At 59.3% G+C, this 20,534-nt stretch overlaps 1 protein-coding gene across 5 annotated transcripts in view; it reads right to left on the reverse strand.

Annotated features, from left to right (window-relative positions):
* The window catches only part of LHFPL2 (LHFPL tetraspan subfamily member 2), a 110,929-nt gene that overhangs the window by 43,614 nt on the left and 46,781 nt on the right, over positions 1–20,534 (reverse strand). The window contains exon 1 of one of the 5 annotated variants that reach the window (XM_070056317.1): positions 11,884–11,966. The exons of the other annotated variants lie outside the window; for them this stretch is intronic. The gene's annotated coding sequence lies outside the window, so the exon portion shown is untranslated. Of the gene's footprint in view, positions 1–11,883; positions 11,967–20,534 lie in introns of those variants that run through there. 5 annotated transcript variants of the gene reach the window in all.

Raw genomic sequence — 20,534 nt, forward strand, 5'->3', positions numbered from 1 at the left:
CAGCCAGAAACAAACTCAGGAATGAACCAAGAGACTGAGTGAGGAGGCCATCCCAGCTGTGCCCCTCGGCCTTTTCAGTTACTCTCTTAATTTCCTCCTTCCTTTTTAAAGGTTTATTTATTGGCGAGGTAGAGTGACAGAGAGAAAGAGGGAGAGGCACGGAGAGAGGTCTTCCATCTGCTAATTCACTCCCCAAATGGCCTTAACAGCCAGAGCTACACAGATCCGAAGCCAGGAGCTTCTTCCAGGTCTCCCATGTGGGTGCAGGGGCACAGGGACTTGGGCCATCTTCCACTGCTTTCCCAGGCCATAGCAGGAAGCTGGATTGGAAGAGGAGCAGCCGGGTCTAGAACTGGTGCTCATATGGGATGCCAGCGCCGCAGGCAGAGGCTTAACCCACCACCCCACTGGGCCAGTCCCTCTCTTGAAAGCTAAATTTGCTAAGATGTCAAAGCCTGGGGAAGCAGAAAAGTGGCCAGTAACACCCCACAGAGTAAAAGTTAAGAAGAAGTTATTTAGTGTTAATTCAGAAGTAAGGCATGCCTTTTGGTGTTCTGAAAGTCTGTAGGTAACCTTTAGAAAATCATAATCCTACTGATCCATTCATAAAACAGGGAGAAGACCCAAATATCTGTTCAGCACTGTCTTGAAGCATTAAATATAAATGGACCAAATTACTAAGATCAAAAATCAAGTTACCATTTGCTGAAAATCTGTGCACCTGGCACCGTTTTGGGTGTCACATTACTGCCTCTCCAGACAAGCCTTAGTCCATGAGCAGGGTGAGGAACTCAAGGCTGGGGCGGTTGGGACCCAAGGCTTCCAAACCACGGCCCTGCCACCCCTCTCCAGACAGAAACCCAACACTCTCCAATGCAGAACCACACCGGAAACTAACTTTGTTCATATTTGAAAGGGATTCCTTCCTTTCAAGATTGTTAGGCTAATCATGCTAGTTAACACTATAATGTAACAGCACATATGAATACTTAGAAATAAAAGGTTACAAGTGAAGTAGTTTAGTTACACCTCAGAGGGACCACACCAGAAACACCAACAGTGTCAATTCTACAGATAAACAGGAAAACAGGAAGTATCCAGGTGCCTTTCTCCTATCACCAGACTTTCAAAGATAAGCCAGAGGCTGACAATGAAAACCTGCAGGAGGGAGCCCAGATGAGCACCTGTGTACCCAGATCAGCAGCCTACTACCCCAGCACTGGTGTTATTCAGAGTGTGCTGGGCTGAAAACCCAGTGGGTGGCCTGAAGTCTCAATCTGAAAAATCATTACAGTTGACCAATGAACTTTAAGATACAGACAATAGTCATTGGGTTTCATGTCATAAAAAATAAGTGAATAAAGGAAATTCATAAAGCCCTCTGCTGTAACCGTGTAGGGCACCCATGCTTTTAAAAAGCGCGTCTTTGTAAGTTAATAACGAGCTCAATTCTAAGCATTTCCCACAATCTTACTCTATTCCCTTAGGAAAGCCATGATTGGTATTTTTACAGGAAATGACTTCTGTGAAGCCAGCCAGCAGGACTGTCATGAATGAGTCTGTTATAAACAACACTCTTGATGAGCACTTCATTGCTCTGAACGCTAGATGAGTCAGAGAAGTAGCTGAATCCTAGCACTGTTCAGAATTTTTAAAAAGCCCCTCTCCTCTCTCTCCCTCCCCTTCCACCCCACTCTGCCCCTCCAGCCCCTGAGACAGATCTCAAGCCCTGAACCATAATAAAAAGGCAGGGCCTCGTTCTGACTCCCACTTGAAGCTTTTCAAACTCGCACTGATGGCAAAAGGCATTTCCCACCATAAATAAATCTGACCCAAAGTTCTGAAAAGGAGCCATTTAGCAACAAGCTCTCGGCACCATGACCAAGCTTTCTGACACAGAAGCCACAACCTGTGAAGCCAGCGAAGGGACCAGAAGGAAGGAACACACCGCGGCTGTCACCGGGAGGGCGCTATATCCGTGTCTGAGAGAGGCGGCCGTTCAGAAGTGCTCGTGTGGTTCAGCAGTGGTGCGGGCACCCCCCAAGGCTCACGTGCCGAGCCTGGTCCCCACGGTCTTAGGTGACACCTGCGGGTCAAGGATGGAGCCTACCCTAATCGCGGCGACTGAGGGCAGGGCCTTCGCAAGTAGCTGCATTAGACGAGGCTGTAGGTGGGAGTTGGGGGCGCTTCACCGTGGGTGTACAGGGAGACCACGTGGAGGGTGGTGATGAGTGCGCCCCTGCGTCTCTGCCATGGGGTAGGGGTGGGCTGCAGGGAGGCTGCTCAGGACCCCAGAGGCCAGGGAGAGGGCACGTGGTCTGTGTGGTCAGCAGGCAACAGGGAGAGCCCACCCCTGAGACCCGAGGCAGTCCCTGTGTCCCTGCAGGGCTCGCCAGAGAAGAGGCAGCCGGAGCGCGGCAGGAGCCGGCATCCCCAGCACTCCCACCCTGGGGACCAGCAGCCGGCACCATCGGCAGAGCTGCACGGCTCCTCAGTGCTGGCCCTGGGCCGCTGAAAGCCAAGGCCAGCGGGGGACACAGCGTGACCAGGACAGGACACTCTCCGGCCCTCGTACTCACTCTGCAGGCCGGGCAGGGAGGCTCCCCCAGCACAGGAGATGGGCAGGCAGCCAATCGCGCGGGGGCTCGGCTGCTCCCACAACCCCGCCCTCCGGCCGGGGAGCGCCCGGAACACCCAGAGCACAGCCAGTGTCTGCACCCAGAGCACAAGGGTCGCTCAGGCTGGGTGGGAACTGCGTCTCAAAATGCATCAGTAAGGGCTGAAGTGCACTCTGACACGGGCGTTCGACAGGAACGGGCCAGCCAGGGCCAGCCAGGGCCAGCCAGGGCCAGCCAGGCAGCGGCTGCGAAGCCTGGCAGGTCCAACTTCCAGCACCGTCTTCTGGGTGCCGGGCAGTGCTGGGACCCGGAGCCGCACCGCTCGCCCTGCCCTGCCACTGAGCTCGGGGACGGCCAACTGTGGCGCCAGCTCCCACAGACCTCGCGTGCTCTGGCCAAGCGGTGCTACTTGTGGAAACGTCCCCGCCCCAGGAGCAGCGTCAGGACTCAAACGTGGCCGCAGCAGCACGCAGCCCTCGGGGAGTTAGCACTTAGCTATCCGCGAAGAACAGAACACTTCCCAGCATGCCTCTGGGTCACACCCAGCAAGGCCGGCTCTGCGCACGCCACGGCTGCTGCTTCTCCAGGGTCTACCTGTGAGTCGTCGGGGCCTCCGGTGCCTCGGGAGAGGCCGAGTTCCAGCTGACCTGAGCCAGTGCGTGGCACACAGTGGACAGACATGTGGCTGCACGCACATTTCTGCTTGCAGGCGGCCGACATGGCCATGGGGAGCCCAGCAGCTCTGAGGGTACAGGGCTGGAGAGAAGCACAGAGCCAGGGACTCGGGGAGGCGCCAGAGGATCCCGGGGCAATCTCCACGCTGCCCGGCGCAGGGTGGCCCGCGTGGATCCTCCTGGAACAGGCTCTCAACAGGCATGAACGTGCATGACCACGGAGCTCTGAGAAACCTCCTCCAGTCAAGCAGCACCCGGTCTCCGTGCTGTTTCCTAGCCTTGAGGAGAGACGCCTGTTTCCTACGACAGAAACCGCTGTAAGCACCGCTGAGCACCTGCTACATGGAACCTCAGCACATCCCAGCTGCAGCCCACGAGCAGGCCGGCTAAGGGGCCGGACACGACAGGCGCAGGTGCACCGGTGGCCGCGGCGAGCAGCTTGGGCGTGGACTGCAGGCCCTGGCCCTGGTGGAAACTTCTTAGCAGTCCACACTCCGAAATTGGGCATCGACTTTAATAAACACAGGCCAATGTTTCTGCAAAACAGACTAGATTGAACCAGAAACAACCAGCACACCCTTGTTAAAAAGATATCCGCAGAGGGCCCTGCCAGATGTGCTCCGGCCACAGCACGGCACCCGTGACACATGAGCCTCGCCAGCCACTCCACGGCCCCCGCGGGTCTCCACCCACGAGCCTCCCCTCCCACAGGTGAAGCCCACTGAAGGGCTCCCCAAGGGGGACGCCTGGACACAGAGGGGAGGACCCTGGTGTAGCCTCTGCGTCTGAGCAGGGCCGGTCCATGGTCACAGTCTCAGCTGCTCCATCTGAAGCCGTGACCTGCCGGGCAGGTGCCGGGCGGTGCCTGGGATGTCCCCACCCTGCACCACAGCTCCTGCTGCAACTCCTGGCCTCGGATGACACAACCCTGGGAGGCAGCGGACGATGGCCAAGTGCGTAGGCCCCTGCCACACACGTAGGAGACCAGGACGGAGTTCCCCACTCCTGGTTTGGCCTAGCCCAGCCCTGCCTGTTGTGGGCATGCGGGCAGTGAACCAGCAGAGGGAAGATCTCTCTGCTTGTCTCTCTGCCTTCCAAACAAAATGAAACTAAATGAAATGTGAAGTAGGTACCTTCTTCGCCATGTCACCTACGCAGAAAAGCACTCACATGTGCACATGTGTTCCTCTCCCGCCTCCTCCCTGCAGGCACCAGGGACGCCAATCGCCCCCCCCCCCCGCCCCGGGAACATCCCGTGCAGGTGAGCTCTGCCTCCCCACCCTGCCTCCCACACGCCTGTTGGCAGCCGCCATTCCCACCGCAGCGGGCAGTGGGCACTGCTGCCTACCTGGGGCCCGTGTGCACCTCCAGGGGAGCCTGCACCATCGGAACTCTGGGCTTGCACCGCCTGCCCCGGCCTGGGAACCAGCAAGGAGGGAGTCCGGCTGAGCTCCCCTGACGCTGACTGCCACAGCCCAGCGAGGCCAAGCCTTTACCCCTTCCAGGGGGCACCCTGCAGGGCAGCAAGGGATGCCGGGACCACTAACGAGGCACCCTCACCAAGCTCACGCCGGCCCTCATCTTGCTTAGCCAGACACAGTAACTCACCCACTCAGGAACAGTCCGGGAGGCCCCAGGCCGAGGAGCCCTGGGAGCAGACCAGGTGTACCAGGCGCATGCGGGCACAGCTGCCGCCCCGAGGGGCCCTCCTGGGACAGCGTGCCCACCAGACCGAGGCCGCGAGCACGGGGACAGACTGACTTCTGCTTTTAGAGCCTTCCAAATAAAACTGGGGCGCAGGACAGAAGGGGGGCTCCCAGCACCCAGTGCCGGCACTGCACATGCAGGCGCCGTGGGCCGTCCCTGCGAGTCCCCATGGCACCGCTGCCCCGTTCCCAGCCACACCCAGACCACAGGGACTGTGGTGGCCTCGCCCCTGCACTGAGGAAAACCACGCCATGGCCTCCTCTCTGCCCCTCCCTCAAGAGCAAGCCCCTCTCCCCTGCGCTGGCCATAGGCAAGGGCTCCCCCCTCAGAGCTCAGGCCCCTTCTCGCTGGCCCAGGGGTGTTCACACATCCCAGGCACCGCTGGCACCCGGGGGCTGGACGCGACTCTGGTCACAGCTCTGGGACAGCAGCCTCCCTGTGACCCTGCCCACCGCCCACTGCCCACCACCAGGGGAGAGGGAGGGGTGGCAAGGCAGGTACTTGGAGAACCCCATCCCTCCCCCTTGTCTGCAGCACGGCCTCACGGCCGGCCCAGTGGAGGGTCGCAGGGCACAGCGGCCCCGGCTCAGGGGTCCTAGGTGTTGTTCTCATGTGGCCCACATGGACCCCAAACTTGATGCTGTGTCCCCCAACCATGGCTCTGAGGCCCCAGGGCATCTGTCCCTGTGTGCAGGGCTTCAAACAATCCATGGAAAACCGTGAAAAAAATACGGGCTTATTGTGGTACAGTTTTTGATAATGCCCCTCTTCCACGCATTAGGACCAAAAAATAAATTTTGCACTGAAATGAACTCACACTTCTAATCGCATTTTTCCACAAACTTCCTGACGCCTCCACGTGGCCTTCCCATTTCCCTAGGGAGCAACGCAGCTCAGGACCTAACTCAGGAGCCGCTGTCCCCGGAGCCCTCACCACACCTCTCCGGCCTGGACCCCGTGTGAACCACACAGGCCCCCCCACTCCCTGCCTCAGCGGCCCACAGCAGGGCCAACATGCAGCGAGTGGGCTGGGATCAGCACTCCCACACCCACTCATGGGCACTCCCGTGGCTCACCCCTCTGCTCAAGCAAACCTGTGCTGACCGCTCCAGCCACCAGCTGCCTGCCCCCACGTGCACACGGCCCACAGACACAGAGGAGACGCAGAAGGAGCGACACCGAGATGGACAGCTGCCCTCCCCATGTGCACACGGCCCACAGACACAGAGGAGACGCAGAAGGAGTGACACCAAGATGGACAGCTGCCTGCCCCACAGACAGATGAGACACAGAGGGCACGACACCAAGACAGACAGCTGCCTGCCCCACGTGCACACGGCCCACAGACACAGAGGAGATGCAGAAGGAACGACATCAAGGTGGACAGCTGCCCGCTCCCACGTGCACACGGCCCACAGACACAGACGGGACACAGGGGGAACGACATTGAGGTAGACAGCTGCCCTCCCCACGTGCAGCACTGTCCACAGACAGACAAGACACGGAGAGGCAACACCGAGACAGACAGGACACTTTACACACATGCTCTGCCACGAGGCCCTCTGTCTCTGGCCTTGGCCACAGGGGCCCCTGACCTGGACCTGTGTCCGAGAGGTCTCAGTAGACATCAGGTAACAAACACAGGTGTGGGTGGATGAAAGGGCCTGGATCAAAACAGGAGGCCAGGGGCTGACACAAGATCAGGTGAGGGCCGGCGTCATGGCACAGCAGGTTAAGCCTCCAGCTGTGTCGCTGGTATCCCGTGTGTGCACTGGTTCAAGTCCCGGCTGCTCCACCTCTGACTCAGCTCCTTACTAATGGCCTGCTAAAGCAGCGCAAGATGGTGCCAGCACTTGGGCTTCTGATACCCACGTGGGAGACCTGAGTGGAGCTCCTGGCTCCTGGCTCCGTCGTGGCTCAGCTCCAGCTCTCGCAGCCATTTGGGAAGTGAGCCAGTGGATGGAGGATCCCTCTCTCTTGCTCTGTACCTCTACATTTCAAGTAAGTAAATAAATCTTCAACAGAAAAGACGGGGTCTGGGTGGGGAGCACCTGCCTGGCGGCCCGCAATTGGCGGGGGGAGCCCAGAAGGCCAGTGGGCAGGAACACGGGAAGGAGCTTGGAGCAGGCGAGCACGTCGCGAAACCATCAGTACACGGGGCGTGGGTGAAGCCGCCAGGGGAGAGACCACCCAGAAAGCAGGTCAAGTGACTAAGGCATGAACACAGGCAACAGCCTCCACTCCCACACCCGCGCTGCACCCCCGCCTCCCTCCCCAGGCTTAGCCGAGTAACTCTACACAGCACGTGCTCAGCCAGTGCCTACCGGATGCACACGGGCCTCTCGAGGCTGAAGAGCCCAGCTGGAGTGGCAGGTGCGGAGCCCGTGGGCACCGCCTGTGTGCACCACACCAAGCTCTCCAGTCCAGCGTCACTGACATCATGAGACGAGGCCGACTTCTTACCCTCCAGGGGTAAGAGAACAAGCAGGGTCTCGGCCTCCCAGATGGGCTAGGAGGCAAGAACTCCTTCCTGCAGGGCCCAGAACGCAAACACCGCCCTGGGAGCTCCAGCTCCGCACCAGCCACCAGGAGGGCTGCCCCTGCTCAGACCCAGTGCAAGTGGGAAGGGCGACCTCTGAGCTGGGCTCAGGGTGAGCTCAATGTGAGGATCAACAGAGAGAGGGAGAGGGGGAGGGATGGAGGGAGGGATGGAGGGAGGGGGAGGGAGGGAGGGAGAGAGGGATGGGGAGGGGGAGGGAGGGAGAGAGGGAGAGAGGGATGGAGGGGGGAGGAGGGAGGAGGAAGGGAGGGAGAGAGGGGGTGGGGGAGGGAGGGAGGGGGAAAGAGAGAGAGGGAGAGAGAGGGAGGGAGAGAGGGAGAGAGTGGGGAGGGGGGAGGGAGGGAGACAGGGAGAGAAGGAGGGAGGGAGAGAGTGGGGAGGAGGGAAGGGAGGGAGAGGGAGTGAAGGAGACGGGGAGAGAGGGGGGGGAGGGGGAGAGGGGGGGAGGGAGGGAGAGGGACAGAGGGAAAGAAGGAGAGAGAGGCAGGAGAGGAGAGGAGAGGCAGGCCCAGGTGGGCAGCCCTGCCAGTTTGCAGCGAAGCACAGCTAAAGTAAAAGTGACCAGCCAGGGCAACGCGGGGAGCAGATGGCCCCGTGGACGGCACCATCAGAAGGGGAAGTCGCAGAGGAGGGCCGGGCTCAGCACCTCTGCACTGAGCGTCCCCAGAGGGTCTCCGTGGGAGGGGGCTCTTCCCAGCCCCCGGGAGCTGGTCTCGGCTCTTACTAGGATTTCAGCTACAACCTGGAAGGATGCTGTCAGCTCCATGGTAAGCACGTCTGGGAGGGCGTCTGGGCAGGGGCCACACTGCTGCTCAGGACGCCACACCGACGTCGGAGGGCTGGGCTTCAGCTCTAGCTCCCTGCTGCAGTGCCCTGCGTGCGGGCTGAGGGCTCAAGTCCTGCAGCCCCCACCACCCACACGGAGACTTATGACCTCCCAGCTCCTGGCCCAGCCTGCCTGTTGCAGACGTCTGGGGAATGAATCTGCAAATGCAAGCTCTCTGTCTGCATCTTTCAATAAAACGGAATTTGAAATTTTGTAAAAAACACTTTGGAAGCCACCTGCTGTGGAACAAATCAATCTGCAGGAATAAAAATCACAGCTTTTAGAATTCCAATTTTTGTGTCCATACTTGGATTTGATTTTATGTCCAGGACACTGTATTGACAATTACCATGGAGAAGGGGTCGCTATTATGAGATTAAGGGGTGTACAACTTTCAGAATATTTTAATTCTGTATAATAGAAAAACATATCTTAATAAAAAAGATTTTATTGATCTGGAAGGCAGACTGATGGATAGAGAGACACAGCGAGACCGTCCATCCACTGGTTCGCTCCCCAGGTGGCTAGGCCACGGCGACGCCAGGAGTCTGGAGCTCCATCCAGGTCTCCCACAGGGTACAGGGACCCAGGCACGTGGGCCACCCTCTGCTGCCTTCCCAGGTGCACCAGCAGGGAGCTGGATCAGAAGTGGAGCAGCCGGGACTGGAACCGGTGCTCCAATACGGCACGCGGGTGCTGCAAGCGGCAGCTTCGCCCACTGCATCTCAAGCCTGGCCTTGCGAAGGCCCAGTTCTGCCGAGCCCTAGAAAGCAGGAGACACTGCGTGTTCAACACTGAAAATCTGCACGTGCACGGAGACTGAGGGAGCTGTCTGCCTTGGACCACAGGGCTGGTTTCCTAACAGCTCGTACACAGTTCCTGCATGCTGGGCTTCTACAGATGGAAACCCAGTGTTTCCAGTTTTAATTACAAAATGGAATTTAACTAAATCAAGAAACCAGAGCAACTACAGAGAACAAGGAAGCTACAGCAGAAACAAAATTTCTCTTTTAATGCCAGCCCCTCTCCCAGTTCCCAAAGAGCAGCAGAGGGCGACCCTGCCAAGAATTGGGACGCGTTTTTCCAATCATCTCCGTTATAATTCGGAGCAGGAAGCTCTCTGCCTTCAGGCCGGGGGGGGGGGGGGGGCGCCCACCACAGCGCTGAGCCTATGTGCGCAGCTGCAGACAGCGTGGGCAGGGCGCCCGCCCGCACCCGCGCCTGGGGCAGGGCCCCTGCCTGGTCCCAGGAGGAGACGTACAGCGGGAAAAGCCTCTACACAGCCTGCAGCTGGCCCTGCCACACAGGGGAGAGGACCTGGCCAGGGCCAACAGCACACTCTGGAGAGCACACACACGGAGACCCTGTCCACTCTCCACCCCCACATGCCAAACAGCCGCATCTCCCATCCGCAGCAACGATCAAGCGATGGAAAAACTGACCTATTCACAGCCAGCCGCTGGCCGGCAAACCTCACTCCAGTCGCTGGCGACAGCCTCAGAACCGCCTGGCTCGGATCTTTGGAAAACACGGTTTTGTCCCGAGTGTCAAGGCCACTGGAGCTGGAACGCCTGGCCCTGTGCTCCGTGTGAGCGTCCCGGGGCAGCCGTGGGCTGGGAGGACCCTGGAGAGGCTGCAGCCGCCTCCTGGAACCGGAGCCATAAAGCACAGGAAGGCAGAGCTGGAGGTTTACCAGGGCGCCTTCCACACGGACCGGGTGCCATTTGCCTCAGGTTCCTCCTGTGGCTGCTCCCACACGGACCCGTGGAACCGCATGTGCCTCAGGCACCCCCTGCCGCCTCCACAGCTCCCACGCCGACCAGGGCACCGTGCACGCCTCAGGCACCAGGGCAGTCATGCTTCTCTGATTGACAGATTAGGGCTTGATGCGGCCAGCGCTGGGGCGCAGTGGGTTAAAGCCCTGGCCTGAAGCGCCGGCATCCCATATGGGCGCTGGTTCTAGTCTTGGCTGCTCCTCTTCCGATCCAGCTCTCTGCTGTGGCCTGGGAAGGCAGTAGAAGATGGCCCAAGTGCTTGGGTCCCTGCACCCGCATGGGAGACCAGGAAGAAGCTCCAGGCTTCAGATTAGTACAGCTCTGGCTGTTGCAGCCATCTGGGGAGTCAATCAGTGGATGGAAGACATCTCTGTCTCTACGCCTCTCTGTAACTCTTTCAAGTAAATAAATCTTTATTATTTATTTTATTATTTTTTTTAATTTATTTGACAGATTTCAACAGTGAGAAAGATGAAAGAAAGGTCTTCCTTTTTCCGCTGGTTCACCCTCCAATGGCCGCTGCTGCTGAAACACTGCGCTGATCCGAAGCCAGGAGCCACGTGCTTCCTCCTGGTCTCCCATTAGGGTGCAGGGGCCCAAGCCCTTGGGCCATCCTCCACTGTCTTCCCGGGCCACAGCAGAGAGCTGGACAGGAAGAGGGGCAACCGGGACTAGAACCCGGGGTGCCAGCACGGCAGGTGGAGGATTAGCCAAGTGAGCCATGGTGACGGCCCCAATAAAATAAATCTTAAAAAAAAAAAAAAAAAAAAAAAGATTAGGCTTGACCCAAGATTTCATCGGAAAGAAAGAAGCCACCGCAAGTCAGCAGATGTTGGCAAACCACCGCACGGCAGAACCAACGCCAGACAAAAGGGAAGCTGAGAGGAGGAACCGAAACCAACCGAGAACTAATGCAGGATGAGGCAAGCAAGCAGCACTGATGCCAGACGCACTGCGTGGAGTTCACTGCCGTGCACCAGTGCCACGAGAGGAGCGGGAGTGCCACACGTGGGTTTCCAGGTCCCTGGGAAGGTCCTGGCTGGCACAGCAGTGAGCACGCACAGGCCATGACACCCTAGCTCCAGATGAACCTCCCACAATTCAGAGGGAAGGAATTAGAGGTCCATAAATTCCATGTGAAAACAAAGAGAAAATAAAAAGTACGGCTGCCAGTTTTACCTTGCTGTCCTGTCTGGGAGCACCCGAGCAGCCTGCACTGCCCTCGTGGCCGCCCGCGGGCGCTCAGAGCCCAGCTGCGGCCCCAGGTCAGCAGGTGGGCAGCTCTGCCCCTGGGCAGCGGGTGTCGGAACTGGGAGCAGGCTGCAGGGGCAGGAGGTGGACCCTGGAACCCACTCTCCAGTCACCACAAGCTCCGAGGCCGCGGTCTGGCGTTCCACAAAGAGTCTTTTCTCCGACTTCTCCGTTTTTGTCATCTGAGGCTCCTAAGCAGCCAGATGATTTAAAACTCTGGCCTCAAACTCCTGAACGTTTTGCTGTAACAGCACCCGACCACCCGGGTCTCCCGCCCTCCTTGCATTTGCTGGCCATCAAAGCCCACAGCGCTGGATCCCGGGCAGGGCGGCTCTTCACAGCAAGTGCCCGTGGGCCAAGAAGTTCTTGGGGGATCCGGTTAGCCTGCGTGGTCAGGGCCCCCGGGGCCGCCCTGGGAAAGCATCCAACACCAGCTCCCACAGGACAGCCTCACTTCCCCACCCACGCGCACCTTGAGTTCCGCAGCTGCCACCCTCGCGGGGTGCAAACGAGACAGGGCCATTTCTGGGCGGGGGACTCAGAACATCCACAACAAAGGCTGTTTTTCCTGACACAGGGACGTCCACACCCGCTGGCCCGCAGCTGAGCGGCCACGTGGGCCGGCCTGAGCCCCGGCTGGGTGACCTAATTTTCACGCTCCGCTGGCCAAAGGCCCCGCGCCGCCCCTGCAGCCTGATCGTGGTCTAATTTCCCCCACGGTCTGCTCCTCTCCCCTTTGCTAAGCTACCCCAGAGCTCAACTCCTACAGAAGGCGACGCGTGAGCCCTGAAACTGGCAGCCGGAGCTACGCGAGAGCGAGCAGCAGCGACGCGGCACTGTGCGCAGGTGCGGTCCCCAGCCGTGCCGCCAGCGCCGGCCTCCGCTGCCCATGCCCAGGAGGTCAACCAGCGGCCCCCGGCCCCTGGAAGCAAAGGAAATCGAAGTATTTCCTGGCCACTGGGACAATCTTTTCCAGGCCTGACGCTTTCCAGATGAGGAAAACAACACTGGGTTCTGGGTGTCCTTTTGCTTGCCCGTGTGTCCCCCTGAGCAGACTCATTTTTCTGAGTTTTCAAATGCGAGCTTGCACCCAGCTACACTCTGGGAGACGAGTCTCCCGGGGATTCTGCCCGTGACACCGGGAGGAGATGTTTACCTGACCCTGAACGTGATCCTGATGGAAACTCGGATTTTAATTCTGTGAGCTCTCCTCTCTCTCTTTCCTGGTCATGCCCACTGGGAAAGAAAGCTGAGCCCACACACTGGCCGGACCTCAGCTGGCACATGGCAGACGGCAGAGTTCCGGAGATTCTCAGGGGCTGGGGCGGAGTCACAGAGGGGTGGGCACAGCGGTGGCGCCTCACCTGCCCAGAGGACCAGGCAAAGCTGGGAGAGCCCAGAGCACTTTCTCTTGGACAAAAGCAAGCTGCCACACACAGGAAGAACAAGAGTTTCCAAAGGCAGCGAGGAAGGGGAGGGGGTGGGGGAGTGGGGGGAGGAGGAGGGGGGGGGCGGAGGGGGGGAGGAGGAGGGGGAGGGGGAGGAGGAGGAGGAACTGTGTTCTGCCAGTGAGAGAATGCAGAGTGGCCTGGGCCCAGGCTGTCTGTTGGGCGGCACTGGGGGCTGGGAAGTGGGCACCTCGCGTCAGGGCTAAGCTCATTATTTCCTTTCTCACAGAGGGCGGCTTCTGTGTGGTGGCTGTGGCAACTGCATTTCACATTGTCTCATCTGTCCATTTGGGAGGAGCCTGGGTTACCACACACACGCACATGCATGCACACATGTGTGCATGCACACCCAATGCAAGCACATGTGTACGATGCACATACATGTAACACATACGTGCACGTGTGTACAATATACCAGCCCATGTGCGCGCACACACAGAGCCAGGCCTTGTGTATGTCAGAGGGCGTGTGCTTGGGGCTTGGCCACTTCCTTGACCACGAGTTGGGGCTGACATCAAAGGCTCCACTTCGGTGCCAGTGTTCTCAGGGAAGTGTCTTCCAGAACCCCTCGGGCACAAGGCCACTGAGCCCACTCCATATGCAGTCCAGGCTCCAGCACCACGCCTGCTCCTGGCCCCCGCAACACGGGTGAGCACACTGAGGGCTCAGACCCCGGCCGCTCCTCCCTCCTCGAAGCAGGGAGCACCCTGTGTGCCAGAGCCGTGGGTCCGGCAGACCCGGGAAGACGGTGCCACTTCCACCAGGGAGCACCCTGTGTGCCAGAGCCGTGGGTCTGGCAGACCCGGGAAGACGGTGCCACTTCCAGGGAGGGCCACTCGAACCCGAGACAAGAGGGCCTTTTTCACCCCTGCCTTTTAGAACCTGGATCCACAACCGGAGAAAACTGCCCTCAGTTGAAGCAACAAGTCTCTCAGGTGTCCCAGAAAGGGGCCCAGATCCTGGGACTCTGTCACTTGTTGTCGTGTGGCCACTTGCCGACTGTGCGGGCGACAGGCACAACCAGCCGGAGCCAGCACTGCAGCAACAAGTGAGGCAGAGAGGCGTCCCCGTGGGAGCGCCGAGTGGCCGCCCGGGCTGCCTGGCCGGCAGAAGGCCGACAACACTCTTGAGAATGCTTCTCAGCCTCTCCCACCTGCACCCACTGGGTGCCTCTCGTCCAGGACTTCAGCTGGAGCACAGCAAGGCGCGGCCTCGTCCCTGTCAATTAGAAGGCCACACAAGGACAGCCGCGAGCGAGGATCTCACAGGCGTGGCGGCCACAGCAAGGACGGATGGACAGATGGACACCGTCTCCACCTGGCTTCCCGTGTCCAGACTGGCGACTTCTCCACCCCTGCCCACTCCGCACAAACAAGGCCAGGAACTGACAATCAGGCACCACTCTGTTTCCATGCCACCCGCTACCTTGTTCTCATTCCAAGTGCCACTAAGTGCATATCCGTGGCTGAGGGTTCTTTTTTTTTTTTTTAATAAAGATTTCCTTATTTGAAAGTCAGCAATACAGAGAGGGAGACACATGCACGCACACACACACACACACACACACACACACACACAGAGGTCTTTCACCTGCCAGTTCACTCCCAAGATGGCCACAATGGCCAGCGCTGGGCCAGACTGAAGCCAAGGGCCACAGGCTTCTTCCAGGTCTCCCTTCCCCGCAGGTGCTCCCAGTAGCAGGTGTGTGAGGGGCGCCGGCCCCCGTGTGGCTGGCACGGCCTCCACAGCACTCCACCAAGGCTGGTGGGCACTCCCACCTCTCTGTCCGGGGTAGCAGGGACCCCATTAACACAGGCAGAATCTTCTAGACCTGAGGGGAGAGCGTCCAGTCCCGCTGCTGCACAGAGCCCCAGCTGATCACCCTAAGCTGAGTTCTCACCGAACACGGCCAGATCCAGGTCACTCTCCTCACAGGAACCAAGATTCAGAGGAGCCTTCTAAAGAAAGAGGTACTTACCTGGGAGGCAGGGAGAAAGAAAACACATGGACAGACAGACATTTGGTTCCCAAATGCCCACAAGGCAGGGACCAACGCCAGGAGCTGGGGTCACACCCCAGTCTGCAATGCTATGTGAGCCGTCGGCACTGGAATCAGGAGGTGGCGCCAGGACCAAACCCACGCACTCCAGTAATGTGGGCCAGGGGTGTCCAAGTAGCATTTCAATGCATGGCTAAAGGCCCACGCTGGAGTGTTCTTTCTAATCTGCTGCCTAAGAGACGCTTAGTGGACTAAAAAAAAAAGTTTACTTATTTATTTGTTTTCATCTACTTGAAAGGCAGAGAGAGAGAGAGAGAACAGAGAGAAGTCCCGTCCACTGGTTCACTCCCCAGATGCCCGCAGCGGCCACGGCTGGGCCCGGCTGAAGCCAGGAGCACAGCACCCCACGGCAGTCTCCCGGGAGGCAGGACCCTGACTGCCTGTGCCATCACTGCGAGCCTCCCAGGGGCGTTAGCAGGCAGGGAACTGGACCCAGTCTGGCTGCAGGGATGCCCGCGGCAGCCTCACCCTCTGCACCCCAACACCTGCTGGCTGCATTTTTAGCTCAGTCAGCTTATTTCTCTGAGATGGGAGAACCGGCAGCCACTGCCGCAGTCACAAACAGCCGGTAGATCACAAGCACTCCAAGCCTGCCTACCTCGCCTGTCACTGCTTACAACAAACACAGGTCTTAGAATCATCTGGAGTCTTGGCCATACCAGCTGTGTCCTCAAACAGGGCAGCCGAACACCATCAAAACAGGGTTTATTTACTTACTTACTTGCCAGGCAGAGTTAGAGCGTGAGGGACAGACAGATGGAGGTCTTCCATCTGCTGGGTCACTCCGCAGTTGGCCGCAATGGCCAGGGTTGGGCCAGACTGAAGCCGGGAGCTTCCTCAGGGGCTCCCATGCGGGTGCAGGGACCCAAGCACTAGGGCCATCTTCCACTGCTTTCCCAGTCCTGCAGGCAGGGAGCTGGATCAGAAGTGGAACAGCCAGGATCCAGACCAGTGCTCACATGGGATGCTGGCGTCACAGGTGGGCGACTTTACCCACAACTCTGCTGTCAGCAACGGAGTGTCCGCTGCACAGCCAAGCCAGTCACAGATTCACACCTCGCACAGTCCACGGAGCCTCCTTAGCAAGTGGAGCTAATGACACCACGGCACACGCCGCCAGCCACCCATTCCAGAACGTCACTGCTTTAAGAGGGTCTCTGAAGAAACTTGGAAGGCCACCCTGAAACGCCGACGTCTGCAACCTATGGTTTCGTCTCTGCATCCCACACCTCCTGGACAGAGGGAGTCTGGGGGCCTGACTCCCACGCGTGAGCCACGGCGGGCAGCAGCACCGGGAATCCAACTCCGCATGCGCTCTCCCGCAGCTGTGGAAGTCGCCTGTCATTTGCAAAGGCCGTAATCACAGGCATCTGTAACTGGATCCCAGCGCCACAGCAGACACCACAGGATCCCACGGGGCTTTCGCTCAACCCTTCCTGGGTTTCTCATCTCCCGCCCTCTTGAAAATCGTGCTGAGCCTGCAACTTGCAGAGAGCGGGAGTAGCAGGGGAGGACAGCGGCCCCAGCCGCCTGCTTCTGCTCCCCTCTGCAGGCCGGCAAATCCTCCCCTTCTCCCTCTGGTCGGGCCCTCCTCGGCCCACCTTCAGAAAGAGGGCCCTGGCTCTGTAGAGGCAGAGGTGGCAGGCGGTGCCGTGAGACGGTGAGCCTGGCTCCGGGTGCAGGTATGTCAGTCCCACCCCACCTCTAGCTCCTGGTGCCCTGTGTGCCTCGGGGCAGGTCTGCCCTTTGACTCTCAGTGGCCAGAGCGTGGCCCTTGACCCTGAGGGACACGAACACCTTGCCCGCGTGGCTCCATGGTAGAGAACTTGCCAGTGGTCTTCCACTCTGCAAACACAAGCGTCAGGCAGGGCCTCTCCCATCTCAGAGGGACACAGCTGACGGTGCACAGGTGTGCTCCTGCAGGTGTCGAGCCCTGTGGAAACTCAGCTCCGACTGTGTCCTCTGGTCTCATCCGGATGTCCGCACTAGCTCCCACCGCCTCCTGGGAACAGGGCAGCAGAGACCCCATTGCTGCGTGCCAGCCCCTGTGGACATCCACGCTGGCTCCCACTCACCTCTCTAACAGAGCGAGGTTGGCTCCTCGAGGTGGGGCCACGTCTGGACCACCACGTGTGCCCCAGACCCTGCCTGCTGCCAGCACAGAGCATGGCACAACACAGCTGGATCAACCAACCCACCAACAGTGGCCACACACAGTACCCACTTCACCAATGGCTGGCTCGTTTGACAACTACTGCACAGTTAAGCGGCCCCAACCTGTGTGTGTGCAGGACCACACCTTGAAGAGAGAGTCTCCCTGGTCTGCGGGAGTCGAAGGTTCCTGACGGGTTGGGTTGTGGTGCAGCAGGTTAAGCTGCCGCCTGTGATGCCAGCGTCCTATGGGAACACAGGTTCAAGTCCTAGCAGCTCCACTTCTGATCCAGCTCCCTCAAAAAGCATCTGGGATAACAGCAGAGGACAGCCCAAGTGCCTGGGGCCCTGGACCCACGTGGGAAACCCAGATGACATTCTTGGCTCCTGGCCTGGCCTAGGCTTGGCCAACAAGGCCATTTGGGTAGTCACCCAGTGGGTCAAAGACCTCTCTGTAACCCTGCCTTTCCAATAAATAAATCACTTAAAAAAACCCACAGAGATACTCTACTACAATAGTATTTATACCATGAGCTTTAACTCACCACGCCCCTAGCGTGTTCCCGCACCGTGACATACCCAGCTTTAACTCGCCACGCCCCTAGCGTGTTCCCGCACTGTGACACACCCAGCCAAATTTCCACACACAAGGTGTCCCAGAGCTGGGTCCTCACCACAGTTTCCAGTTTCTGGTCTAGGAAAACCTTAGAGGCGAGCCTTCCGGAAACGCAACCCCTGGATCAGTTACTCCATCCCGGACAAGCGCCTCGTAAACAGACACAAACGTCCACAAGGACACTCCCTGATTACAGAAGCCAAACTGAACTCCAGGCACGCTCTACCAAGCCTCAAGTCACCAGGCCTTGCTACGTGTTGGTGTTTTATGCCATTTGATGTTTTCTTCACTTGAGAACTTGGTCCTTCTCCTGCGAAGGCTAACAGCCCCAACAAGGCACACGACAGCCCCTCAAAACTTAAGCGAGCCAGATGCTAGCTGTCTGCAGCAGCCCTGGCACCGACTCCCAGGTGTGCGAACAAGATGTCTCGGGGCGCAGAACGGATTCACACTGCAGCAAGCACGCAGCACACAGAACCTGGACGCAGTCACGCGGCTACGCTGCCAGTCTTGCCAAGATGACACAGAGCCCCGCAGTCACCAGAGCTCCAGAGCCCGGGAGGCTGTTATACAACAGACAGTGCAGACCGTGGCTTCCCGGAGCACAGAGCCGCAGCTCACTAACTCCGCATCTGCGCAGGGATGGCCGACCCGGAAACCCCACGGTGTGTGACACTGCTTGTTTTCTTTACTTACTGGAGAGCAGAGTTAGAGAGAGAGAGAGTCAGTGAGAGATCCTCCATCTGCTGCTTCACGCTTCACCCCCCAAACAGCCACAATGGCTAAAGCCAGGAGCTTCCTCCGGGTCTCCCACGTGGGCGCAGGGGCTCAAGCACTTGGGCCATCTTCTACGGCCTTTCCAAGCCGTTAGTAGGGAGCTGGATCAGAAATGGAGTGGCTGGGACTTGAACCGGCGCTCATGTGGGATGCCAGCATCCCAGAGAGCAGCTTCATCCGCTGCACCACAAGGCAGCCCCCGATTTGTGACTTTTCTGAGAAAAGCAGTGTTCACCAGCAGACACGCACTGCGCGTTCTCAGTGCTAAGGGACTGACACACTCGGTGAGCTCCCTGGTGGTGCGGAGGGAACCCCTACTGCTCCAAAGCCTCCTCTCACGCCGCCCCAGCAGGTGTAAAGCCGGCGTGCGGGGGAACACACCCGCGTGCGTCGGCTTCCCGAGGGGGACGCGCCCTCGCGTTTTTCCCTCCGCAGCCTTTGCCACAGTTGATGGCTCCTTTACCCTTACGGGGATGTTTTCCTCATCAGGTTAATGAGTCACTGCAGCAAAGCCTGACGCACATGCTGACGTTTGGGGAGAAGCCCGCGGTGACGGCCTGGGCAAGGACAAGAGACCTGGGGCGGGGCCTCTGCGAGGCACCTGCTCCCCCACAGCCACAGACCTCATGCTCCTGTGGGAATACTCAGCTCTGGCAAAGCCAAGCTCTGTGCAAGGTGAGGGCAGGGCCCTGTGAGAGCAGGCACCAACGCCGGTGGAGCGATGGGCACGCCCACAAGCCCCTCGAGTGTCCACACATGGCCATCAGGAGCACACGCTCCTGAACTAGCCAGCAGGGCCATTTCCTTCCCAGCAGGTGATGCTGGCCACACAGGGAGCTCACTGGACGCAGGGATGGCAGGGTTCAGGCAGACCAGAGGCCAGGGTGAGTGCCTCGGACGAGGAGGGGCCGGCAGGGAGCAGCCACCGGGCGGTCTCCCCAGTGCGCTCGCTGCTGCTCCCAGCCATGGGTGGCCACCAAGTCTCCCGTCACACAGGCCACTGGGATCGTCACACACGCTGCTGCCTCGGCCTCTGCTTCTGCCCACACCACGCTGACTGCTCACCGAGCTCCGTGCAAACCCCAGGGACCAGCGCTCGTGAAGGCTCTGAGGCCGAGTCGCTGTTTCCCTGGGCACAGGGCTTCAGTTCTGCCGCGTGGGAGTCCCTGAGACAGGTGGTGGACACGGCTGCAGGGTGGCAGGGAGGCCCTGAACGCACGTGCTGTGGGCTTAGCGTGTGCAGGCGGCACGTTTCAGGTCACCTGCATGCTGCTCCTCGGGGACAGCGTCGTGCACGGGCAGCACCGGACGGTGCCCACCCTTGCTTTCGGGGGCAGAGGCAGGACGTCCACGCTCTCGCTGAGGGCTGCGTGGCCTCGGCACGTGAACTCGCCTCTCTGAGTGCTGGACTTGCACCACGTCTGCAGGAAGGGAGCTGCTCTGTAGTCAGGGGCGAGCTCTCAGCCGAGCCTCTGACGCAGTCCCGGCTAACAAGCAAGGCCACGACGGCCAGACGCTTAGTCTGCCAGGAGCCGGCCATCGCCACAGCCATTCCCTACACGCTGCAACCCTTCCTGAAAGTTCCCCTAGCGTGGCAAGAACTAAAGACAAGACACAGGAAGAAAACAAAACAAAACAAAACAAAAGAGACAAACCCACAAGTCAGCAGAACGTTTTACGTTACAGCATGGTGCAAACGTTAGACGATTTTCAAAACTGACGATTCACGCAGCCTTTGTTCGATTCTGGAAGGCCAAACATTCCACAATCACTAAATCACACGCAGAACGCACGGCCCCCAACGGCCAAAGAAGGAGAAGGAACAGCCGGCAGGGCCCCAGGGAGAGGACCCGGCTGGCCCGCCCCCGCACGCCGCCCGCTCCCCTCTCCGGCCGGTGGCCAGCCAGCTCTCAGGACCACGGCGGCTTCCCGCCGGGAGTGCAGGGCAGCAGGCAGAGCCACGGGGCAGGCCCCGCCCCTGCTCAGCTCCGGGATTCTCCTTCCTGGAGACAGACTGTATTTTTACAACAGGCTCTTCTATTTTCCTTACAGGCCGCTTCAAACCAAACATC

Source organism: Oryctolagus cuniculus, chromosome 14 (genome assembly GCF_964237555.1).
Source record: "Oryctolagus cuniculus chromosome 14, mOryCun1.1, whole genome shotgun sequence".
In the NCBI taxonomy this organism is placed as follows: domain Eukaryota; kingdom Metazoa; phylum Chordata; class Mammalia; order Lagomorpha; family Leporidae; genus Oryctolagus; species Oryctolagus cuniculus.